Source organism: Micromys minutus, assembly GCF_963924665.1.
Source record: "Micromys minutus genome assembly, chromosome: 9".
NCBI lineage: Eukaryota > Metazoa > Chordata > Mammalia > Rodentia > Muridae > Micromys > Micromys minutus.
Window position 1 is genome coordinate 34,768,231 of NC_137978.1, and position 9,561 is coordinate 34,777,791.

Sequence of the window (9,561 nt, forward strand, 5' to 3'; positions counted from 1 at the left end):
TACAACATTCTGTAAACATACACATACATACACACAATGTAATGATTTCTGAGGAACAACTAAAGCTGATCTTTGGCTTCTACACGCACACAGTCATGCACACACAAGCACACACACATACATCCACAATACACTCCAGATAGGGAGTTAGCTCAGTGAGTAAAGCATTTGCCATGCAAGCATAAAGACCTGAGTTCAAATCCCCTGAGCCCATGTAAAAGTGAGGCACAGAGCACAGTGATCTGGAATCCCAGTGCTTCTGTGGAGAAGGAAAGAGGAAGATAGGTAAATCCCCACCAGCTCCTAGGTCAGCAAGCCTGGCATAGCGGACAAGAGACATCCTGTCTCAAATGAGATGAAAGGTGAGGTTTGACCTGTGAGGTTGTCCTCTGACATCCACATACACATGCCTGCTCTCACACATGAACACATGCATACAAATATAACACAAGATTTAAAAGGGGGTAAAAAGGTTGCCAGGCATGGTGGCAGAGTCGGGAAGATCTCTGTAAGTTTGAGGCCCAGCCTGGTCTACACAGTTAGTTCCAGGACAGCCAGGATTACACAGGAAGATCATGTCTCGAAACCAACAATGCATAGGAACATGCCATTTCATCATTATTTTGAAACAAAACCTGCCGTGAAGGAAAGAATGATGTACTGAGACAGTCCTGGCAGGCAACAGATAAAGTGCCATCAGGATAAATATGATCAACTCTGCAGGGGGCAGAAAGCAGCTTATGCTCAGCCAGAATAGCTCGAGAGAAAAAAAAATCCAACTTAAACCCTATCAGCATCCTTATTAAAAAACAAAACAAAACAAAACTCTCCAGAAGACAGTAGAAGCATAAGCTCTCAAGGGGAAAGAAGTCAGCAAGAACAGAGCAAGAAGCAAACATTTCAGCACCCAAGCATTATGTCATCATGAAGCTAATGCGTCAGCACCCAGGTGTTATGTCATCATCAGTCATCAGTGGCTGACCGTGTGCTGTACACTGGGGTCAGTTCCACAAGAGGACTGGGTACAGAACTGGTTAGCATTCAAACACCGCTTTAATCGGTATGATGCTCATATCAATTCTCCCTTTGAATGTCAGAATAAATTCCCTTCTGCCTAACACTCCCAGACAAGCATCATCAATCACTTAAAAGACATTTTAAAGAATGAAGCAGGTGGTGGTTATCTTTAGTGAAGGGAACTTAAGGCAAATGGTCACCACAATGGCTGAGGTAATATGTATTAAATGTTAGGAACAGCAAAGTCATTATTTTTACTGCAAGACGTTCTTTATGGAGCTGTGAGCATGGCTCCGTTGGTAAATGCCTGCCACATAGGCAGAAGAACCTAAGTGAAATTCCTCAGGACCCACACAAAAACAAGACTATGTTAGTATACGTTGATAGTCCCAGTGAGAGGGACAGGAGACAGGAGGACCGCTGGCGTTTGATGGCCAGTCAGCCTAGCTTAGTCAGAGAGCCCTGGGTCAGGGAAAGACTGTGTCTCAGAAGAAAACAATGTGGACAGCTCCTGAGGGTCCGCTCCTAGCCTCTTCATGCAGCCATAACATACTCATGTCCCCCACCACACACATACACATTCATACCTATGAGACAGACAGACAGACAACCTTACACAGCATGGGCCGAGACCTTTTTACCTTTTATTCTAAGCCGATCATCACAACTGTGGAAGGTAAGAAATTTTATCTCTAATTTTCAAATCTGAAAAAATCAGGAAGACACAAGAGGTCTGCAGCCCGCTCAAGGTCATACGTGAGAAACTAGTGAAGCTGACTGAAATCTATCTGCTCTGCTGGCTCTTATCTGTGCTTCCATAGGCCATGGGGCACCTGGCACCTGACAGTATTGTATCAGCCTCTAGTGTCCTTCCTCTCTCTTACCTCACCATAATCTCATCTATAAATCTTTTATGACTAGTAGTAGGCTTAAGACTACGGCTGTAAACCTCAGAGCTTTCTGCATCAAGATCATCACCCTCCTTCCTCCTCCCTCCTCCTTCCAGTGATCCTCCTGAAAGGCAAAGCTGATAATGTCATTTCCTACAGGCCAATTCTTTCCTGGCCCCTAATCATCCTCAGGATGAGGCTTTATCTCAATCTTCTTGACTGACTTTGACATCATTTCCACCCACAGACTGAAGACATTCTGCGCTCCTGCCATAAAGTGGCCTCAGGATGTAGCTATGTTCTTGGGTCTCTGGGCCTGGGTATACATTGTTTCCTTCGTGAAAAGCCCTCTAAACCCACATCCTCCTAGCTAATGACTGATGGTTAATGAAGACTTTAAATTAGGCATTAAGTTCTATAGAAAACCATTACTTTATATTCCAATCTGACACCTGGCCCCTTTAGACAGCCACAAAACCCTTAGCTCAGCCCTTGTTCTAAGGCCATCAGCCCTCCATCTTTGCCTGTTCCACACTCTATCAACCACAGATTGAAAATATTTTTTAGGTGTCTGGGAATCGGAGAGATGACTGAGCAGATAAAAGTGTTCGCTGTGTAAGCAGAAAGTACCAAGTTCTATCCCGTTCTATCCCAAGAACCCACATAAAGGTGGAGGAAGAGAACTAACCCACAAAGTTATTCTCTGAGCTCCACACACATGCTATGGCACCACCCCCCCCCACACACACACACACAGGCACAGAAACAAATAATAATATATAAATTCTAAAACACTGCATTTCCTGCAGAGGACTTGAATACAATTCCCAGTACCCATACTAGGGAGCTCAAAACCTCCTGTAACTCCAGCTTCATGAACACAACCATCTCTGCAGATACCTGTGTTCACACATACACACACACACACACACACACACACACACACACACACACACACACACATGGGGGGGGCATCACATTTATGTTTGATGGCCATGTGGTGTATGCCTGCTCAGTATCCAGGAAGAAATGGAAGGATGAGATGTTCAAATTTATCCTCAGCTATATAATGAATTCCAGGACACCCTGGGCTAGAGACCCTGTGTCAAAAACAAAACAAAAACATGTCTGAGGGGCTGGAGAGATGGCTCAGCAGTTAAGAGTACTGACTGCTCTTCCAGAGGTTCTGAGTTCAATTTCCAGCAACCTCATGACTCACAACCATCTGTAATGAGATCTGATGTCCTCTTCTGGAATGACTGAAGAGAGTGACAGTGTACTCACATACATAAAATAAATAAATAAATCTCTAAAAAACAAACAAAAAACATGTCTGATCCAGGCATGGTGGTTCATGACTATAATGTCTACACTCAGGAGACAAAGACAGAAGCACAAAAAGGTTTACACTGTATCCCAGACTACAGTCACAGGTGATTTCAAGTATAAAGGAAGCTGTGTGGGGTTATACGTAAATACTAAACTGTCTTAATAAGAGAGCTGCACAGCCTCAGAGGTAGTCCAAGAAAATTACCCATAGAAAGTTGACAGTACCAGTACAGTACCTGCTGGTTTAGTTTAGCTAGTTGGGATGTATCATTCCAATCAGTAATGCTACAATGTTAGAAGCCAGGATGTATCTTTCCAATTGTAATGTTACAGTGTTAGAAGCTGGCACCAAGGCCTGTTTAAGGAATACTGTGCAAAGACTAGAGTCTGCTGGAGTGGCGTAGACTGCCAGGTATAGCTAAATACCATGTAAAAACAAAAGATACACAGTAGCCAGATATGGTGGCATACACCTTTAATCCCAGCACTTGGCAAGTTGAGGCAGGAGGAGCTCTGTGAGTTCGAGGCCAGCCTGGTCTACAAACTAGGACTCTTGAGGAAATGACAAGGCAAGAAGACACTGGATGGGAATATGGTTCAGTGGCACTGGTCTTACCCAGTATGCACAAATCCTGGGATCAGACTAAAGCACAGGAAGTTAAAACGAAACAATTTCCAACAGGTGGTTGGTGACAGAGTCAAGACCGAAAGCCAGAAAGTCAGCTCTTCTGTCTCCTTAGTCAGAACTCCAGCCAACACTTAGCTTTATCAAAAGCAAGCCCAAATACCAAGTTTAAAGTCTCATTTAAATCCAATTAAACCAATTAAATGCATCTCAAAGTTTTATACTCTTAACTTTTTTTTTTTTAATTCTGAGACAAGGTCTCACTTACGTAGCCCAGGCTGCCCCTGAATCTGAGACTCCTGACTTTGCCTCCTCTTTCTGACTTCATAAATAAAAAAACCTAAAGATGATTTAGCCTACTTATTATTTCTGAGCTTTGTGCCAGGCAAGCACTTTAACAGTTAAACTACATCTTAGTCTTCACTTAATTTTGATGTGTATCTGAGGCTAGCCTCAAACACTTCATCCTACTGTCTCTGTTCCCAAGTGAGCAATATGGTGCATACTTGCTAGGTGTTGAACACCTCAGAATGCTATAACACTTGAGAGGTGCAAACAGGAGGATTCGGAGTTCAAAGTAATCCTCAGCTACATGGAGGACTCCAGGCCAGCCAGAGTTCCATGCGACACTGTCTCCAGACAAAACAGCCTGCTGTCAAACAGTCAGCCTCTAAGGAATGGCTGTATTATCATTGGGGTGTGATTTATTGCCCTTGTATTTCTAGCCTTGGCTTAGGAGCATTTGTTCAGGTTGAGATGGAGTCTTGGCCCTTCTGCTTCTTGCATACTTGCCTCTAGTGCACATCCGACTCCCTAGCTCTGACTGTCAATGGTCTGTGATTTGATACCCACAGGATATGTAGTAGTCGGTGGTGCCAAAATAGCTCTGGCTCTTTGTGCATAAATCCTAAGCTTTGTGCTGCTCCCCACCCTGTTTTAAAGTTAGGAAAAAGGCCACACGCCCCTCTCTGACCAACAGGATGGGAGCAAAGCAAGAGAATGGAAGCTGTAAAGCTGGTACCCACTGGACTGGCCACCCACTATCTCCACCTGTCTCCATCTCTGAGTGACAGCAGAGTCTGCACACTCACGGTAAATAGGCTGAATGAACAGGAAGCCAACTTAGGTACTGCTAAGCCACCCAAATCTTAAGTTGTTTTTTTTTTTTTCTACTCTTAAATTACACAAACCAATACTGCAGATCTCTTAGCAAAGCATTCTCTCCTATGGCCAATTTACTTGCATGTTTTTATGACAAATATTTTGATTGCCCAAATGATGTTTTTGTAACTATCCTACTTCAGGACAATCTTCGTGGGGAGTGGAAGTGGAGAGACAAGATCCTGTGTAGTCCAGGCTGCCCTCAAATTCCACAAATAGCTGAAGATCCTCTTGAACTTTTGTCTCTCTTTAAGTTTGTTTGCCCACCAAACATACCCATGTGGCAGTCAGAGGAGCAGTTCTTTGCTTCTAACATGTGGTTATTCCAGGAATCAAATTCAGGTCACGAGGCTTGGCAGCAAGTGATTTTACCAACTCAGACAACTGGATGGGTCTTCAGTGCCCGAGCTTCCTGCTTCCACCGACAGAAGGCTGGGATTACAAGCATGTCCGACCATACCCTATTTATGAAATGCTAGGATGAAACTCAGAGCCTAACAAATGCCTAGCAAGCACTTAACCAATAGAGCCACAACCCCAGAACCCTACTCCGTCTTTTTTCTTTTAGTTAGAATAGTTTTTTAGTATGCTGCAAAGGAACAGTGACCAGTAATTACAGCGGGCAGGAACAGTAGATGACAACTACAGTATTGCCTGTATCAAAAAAATACTATTTTGTACATAAAATATATATGCTAAGTACCTACTATGCAAAAACACTGTGCAAGACAAGAAGGAAGACAGCAGTGTCTTTTAAAGTAGATGTAACACTGTGAGTGGAAGAGATGGTAAAGTAATTATGGCAAACAGGCAAACTTTGAAACCTGAAGAGGTGAGGGGACAAGGAGATTCTGAGTTCAAGGTCCTCAGCTGCTTGAGGCTGACCTGGGCTGCCTGCGGTCCTGTCTAAAATGGGGGTGAAAGGGCAGGGGAGAGTTCAAGGCCTACACTAAACAAGATCTTGCCTCAAAATACACCAAGTCAACAAACAAAACACACCCACACATCACACAGAAGAGAACTAATACCAGACCAATACAAATACAAAAGGTAGAGCCCCAAAATTAAAGAGAGACAGCTCATCTTGGGGGAGGGGTGGGAAGTACAGAGAAACTTTACAGAGGAAGTTCCGTATGGAATGGCCATAAAATATGGGTCAAGGTAACGAAGGAGAATGAAGGGCTCATTTAAGACATCAAAGGCCAACACAAGCAAATACATGGAGCTCAAACAAAACGCAAAGCCACATGGCTGCAGGGACCTAGTGCAATATACTAAAGGGTATGGCAATAACCTGCTGATGCCAGGCGGCCCTGGGCCTAACCAAACAGTAGAGCCCCTGAGAAACAGAGAAGTGACATGCCTATCCGTAATGGCGGGTGCGGTCTAACGGAAAGGGGGAGACACACAGGTTCAGGAGATTCTGGGGCAGTTCCCAGAAACATGAGGCCCCAAACCTGTGTGGTGACTGTTAGAGCTCAAAGAAATCAGTCAGAGCAATGTGGTGGCAGACCTAGGACTGTTCCTAACGGCACAAAGCCAGTAGGTGAAGGCAAGGAGTAACATGGAGTCCAGCTCTTGGGTGGCCAAGCCAGGCAGCTATGAAAATGACATTCCCATCTAAGTGTCACTTACTGTGTCTTTCCGGCCAGGTTCAGGTGATGATTTGTTTATCCCTTGCACCACACAGGACAAAGGTGCTTCTCTAGCCCGCCTTTTGGTTGTTTTGGTTTAGCCTAGTAGCCTAGGCTAGCCTCAAGTTCACTGGGTAGTTAGAGATGACCTTGAACTTGTGATCCCCCTGCCTCCACCTCCAAAGCATTAGGATTATAGGCAAAGAGTATCACCATGCTGAATTTATGTGGTCCTGAGGATCAAATCTAGAGCTCCTTGCATGCTAGACAAGGGATCCTACCAACTGAACTACATCTCCAGCCCCCAACTTCTCTTTTGTATAACCTCATCTCCCTTTCTTTTTCTGCTGTGAAAGCCCCGGAACCACACACATGCACCGAGTCCTCCACCACCTTCGGCATCCTGGCTTCTCCTTGGCTCACTTCTCCTCCAAGCAGCCTTTCCACACTTCGTTGTTCAAAAACTCCAAAAAACTTCAGTTCCGCCATGAAACCTTCCTGAAACACAATCGCTTCTCCTTTTATAACTCCTTGAAGCATCCACTGTCTTGGAATTCTAGAGACCACACCCTAAGTGTATCATTTGAGTGTTTCATTCCTACATCCTTCACAGGCCTAGAGAACAAGTTCCACATTTTAATTGTCCAGGTTTCCCTCAAGTTAATGCCTTGCACAAAACAAAGCGTGTATTCAGTAGGTGCTTGACTATGTGAGCAAGCTCATTAGTCTCTAGGGACAGACTTTCTTTGCTTCATCATTAACTTACTTGTTAGGAGACAGAGACATCAGATTTATGAAATGGAGCAACTAACACCAATTTATATTTCAAAATGTCTGCTACTATGTGAAACTCCCATCTGGTCATAAGGTTTTACTCCAATTTTTAATCCTCCAATCTTTCTTCTTTTCCTTCCTTCAGTCTTTTGAGATTGGGTCTTGCTATGTGGCTCTTATTCACCAGATATTATTCTATGTAGCCCAGGCTGGCCTCTGAAGCAATCCTCCTGCTTCAGTTTCTAGTGCTTGTACAGATGTGCACCTATCACCCTGGGCTCAGACTCCGAGTCTTTAATTGAAAGTTTAGAGACACAACTGGAATTGTCATATCTACTGTGTTACATATCGGGAGCCTGACCCGTGGTTTAGTACCGGTAAGTCAAAGGACCTCACAGAAATGTGTTAAGCACTCTTTGCTTTCTGGGATAACAGCGGTCTCCCTTCACCGGTCACTCCCTGTGTTAACTACAGTGACTCAGTCTTACCACCTCCCCATTGGGACTCGAGAGAAACAAATGAAGATGAGATTTATTGAGGAATCATAAAAATGGGTGCTGTTGTAAAAAGGAGTCTCAACACATCTGTGGGACATCCTCCTAATCAAATCTCCCGTCCTCGCTAAGCTTCTCTCTCGCAAACAAGATCACTGAGAAGACAATGGGGAAACAACCCAGAAGAAACGGTAGCGAGAAAACGTACTTTGACAAACTGACCCGGTCGCTCCGAGGAGGATCTGGCCCCAGGGAGGGCAGAGATGACAACCGCTACTCTTGGTGACTCCCGCTAGGCTTTCCCCAGACTTTCTTGCGCTCGTCCCACAGCGGGTCCCGGGTGACCGTGACCCTCCTCTGCGCCCAGACTCGCGCGCCCCGGGGCACTGCACACAGATGACCTCGGCGCGCTCGGCCCGGCTTGCAAGGCCCTCCGCAGACCTGGCCCCCACCCGGGCCCGGGCTTCGGTCCCCAGCGCGGCTCGGGCCGGTCTGGCCGGGGGAGGGGCGCGGTGGCCGAGAGCTGCGTCGAGGACGCAGGGCAGGCCTTACCGCAGCGGAGAGGGAGGCCGGGGGCGGGTGGCGCCAGGGCGCACGTAGAGCGCGGAGGCAATTGCAGCGCGAATAGCTGGGACAGCCGAGGGGACCCCAGAGGGAGCCCAAGACGCGGCGGGATGCACGGGCGCCGCCATGGTGGAGACGCAGCGGCAGGACCACCAATCCTGCGGTCCGCCTCGGCGGCCGCGCCGGGGGTCGGGCATCGGCAGCCAATGGGCGCACTGGAGCCGGGCGGGGCACCGGGCAGGCCAATGCGAGGCTTCGCCGCAGGGGTGGGCGGGCCCGGACCCCGGAGACCCAATGGAAACTGGAGGCCGAATCCACCCCCCTCCTCATCCCTGGACTGTAGTTGGGGCTTGGGAGGAGCGCCGCATGGAGCTGCTGTTCGAAAGGAGCCTGGGCTGCGGTTATGCCTCCTCTGGTTCTCAGAGAAAGTCTCCTGTCCTCACCCCACCGCTCTGCTGTCAGACCCAGCCGCTGGTGGTACCACCCCCAGAAAGCTTCCTGAGGCCCTGTTCAATCCTGTGAGGATAAGAGGCCAGCTAAGTTCAGACGTGACCTCGTATAAAGGTCACAGATGGGGCTACAAAGCCACCCCACATACCCAACAGGATGAGGTCGCACCCTCATCCTTCAGTGTATTATCCTAAGGCAGAATTTAATACAGAATTTCCCAGAAGAGGAGGTGGAGAACTTGCCACTCTCAGATGTCAATCCAAACGCTACACCTTATACAAGACATACGTTTCTGCTTTGGCAAAAAGCTGATGTGAAGTGCAGTCTTTGGCTGTGATCGGTCATGAGCCCAGACTAGATCACACTGGCCAGGAAGTGCCTAGGGCAGGGCCAAGTTTGAAGTTTAGCAAGCTCAAAGCCCCAGGCCATCCCCAGCCCCAGAACAAAAAAAAAAACACAGGCCAGTTTGTGAGACTTGGGAAAGTCCCAGTTTTTTGAACTGGGAATTTTCTTATAATTACATAGGCCAAAAGTGTTTTCGAGTGACTGAGTTAGATAATCACTGTGGTGGTATGTACTTAACTACTCTGTAAACTGAAGCAGAATGAAACGTTCAATGCCAA

General features: G+C 46.6%; 1 protein-coding gene across 3 annotated transcripts in view; it reads right to left on the minus strand.

Moving 5' to 3' along the window:
- Positions 1–8,669, minus strand: part of ST3GAL3 (ST3 beta-galactoside alpha-2,3-sialyltransferase 3) — a 187,826-nt gene extending 179,157 nt beyond the window's left edge. For 2 of the 3 annotated variants that reach the window (XM_080920916.1, XM_080920914.1), the window contains exon 1: positions 8,133–8,669. The gene's annotated coding sequence lies outside the window, so the exon portion shown is untranslated. The remainder of the gene's footprint in view (positions 1–8,132) is intronic. The other variant, XM_080920915.1, reaches the window with a different exon arrangement.
- Positions 8,670–9,561: the final 892 nt, after the last annotated feature.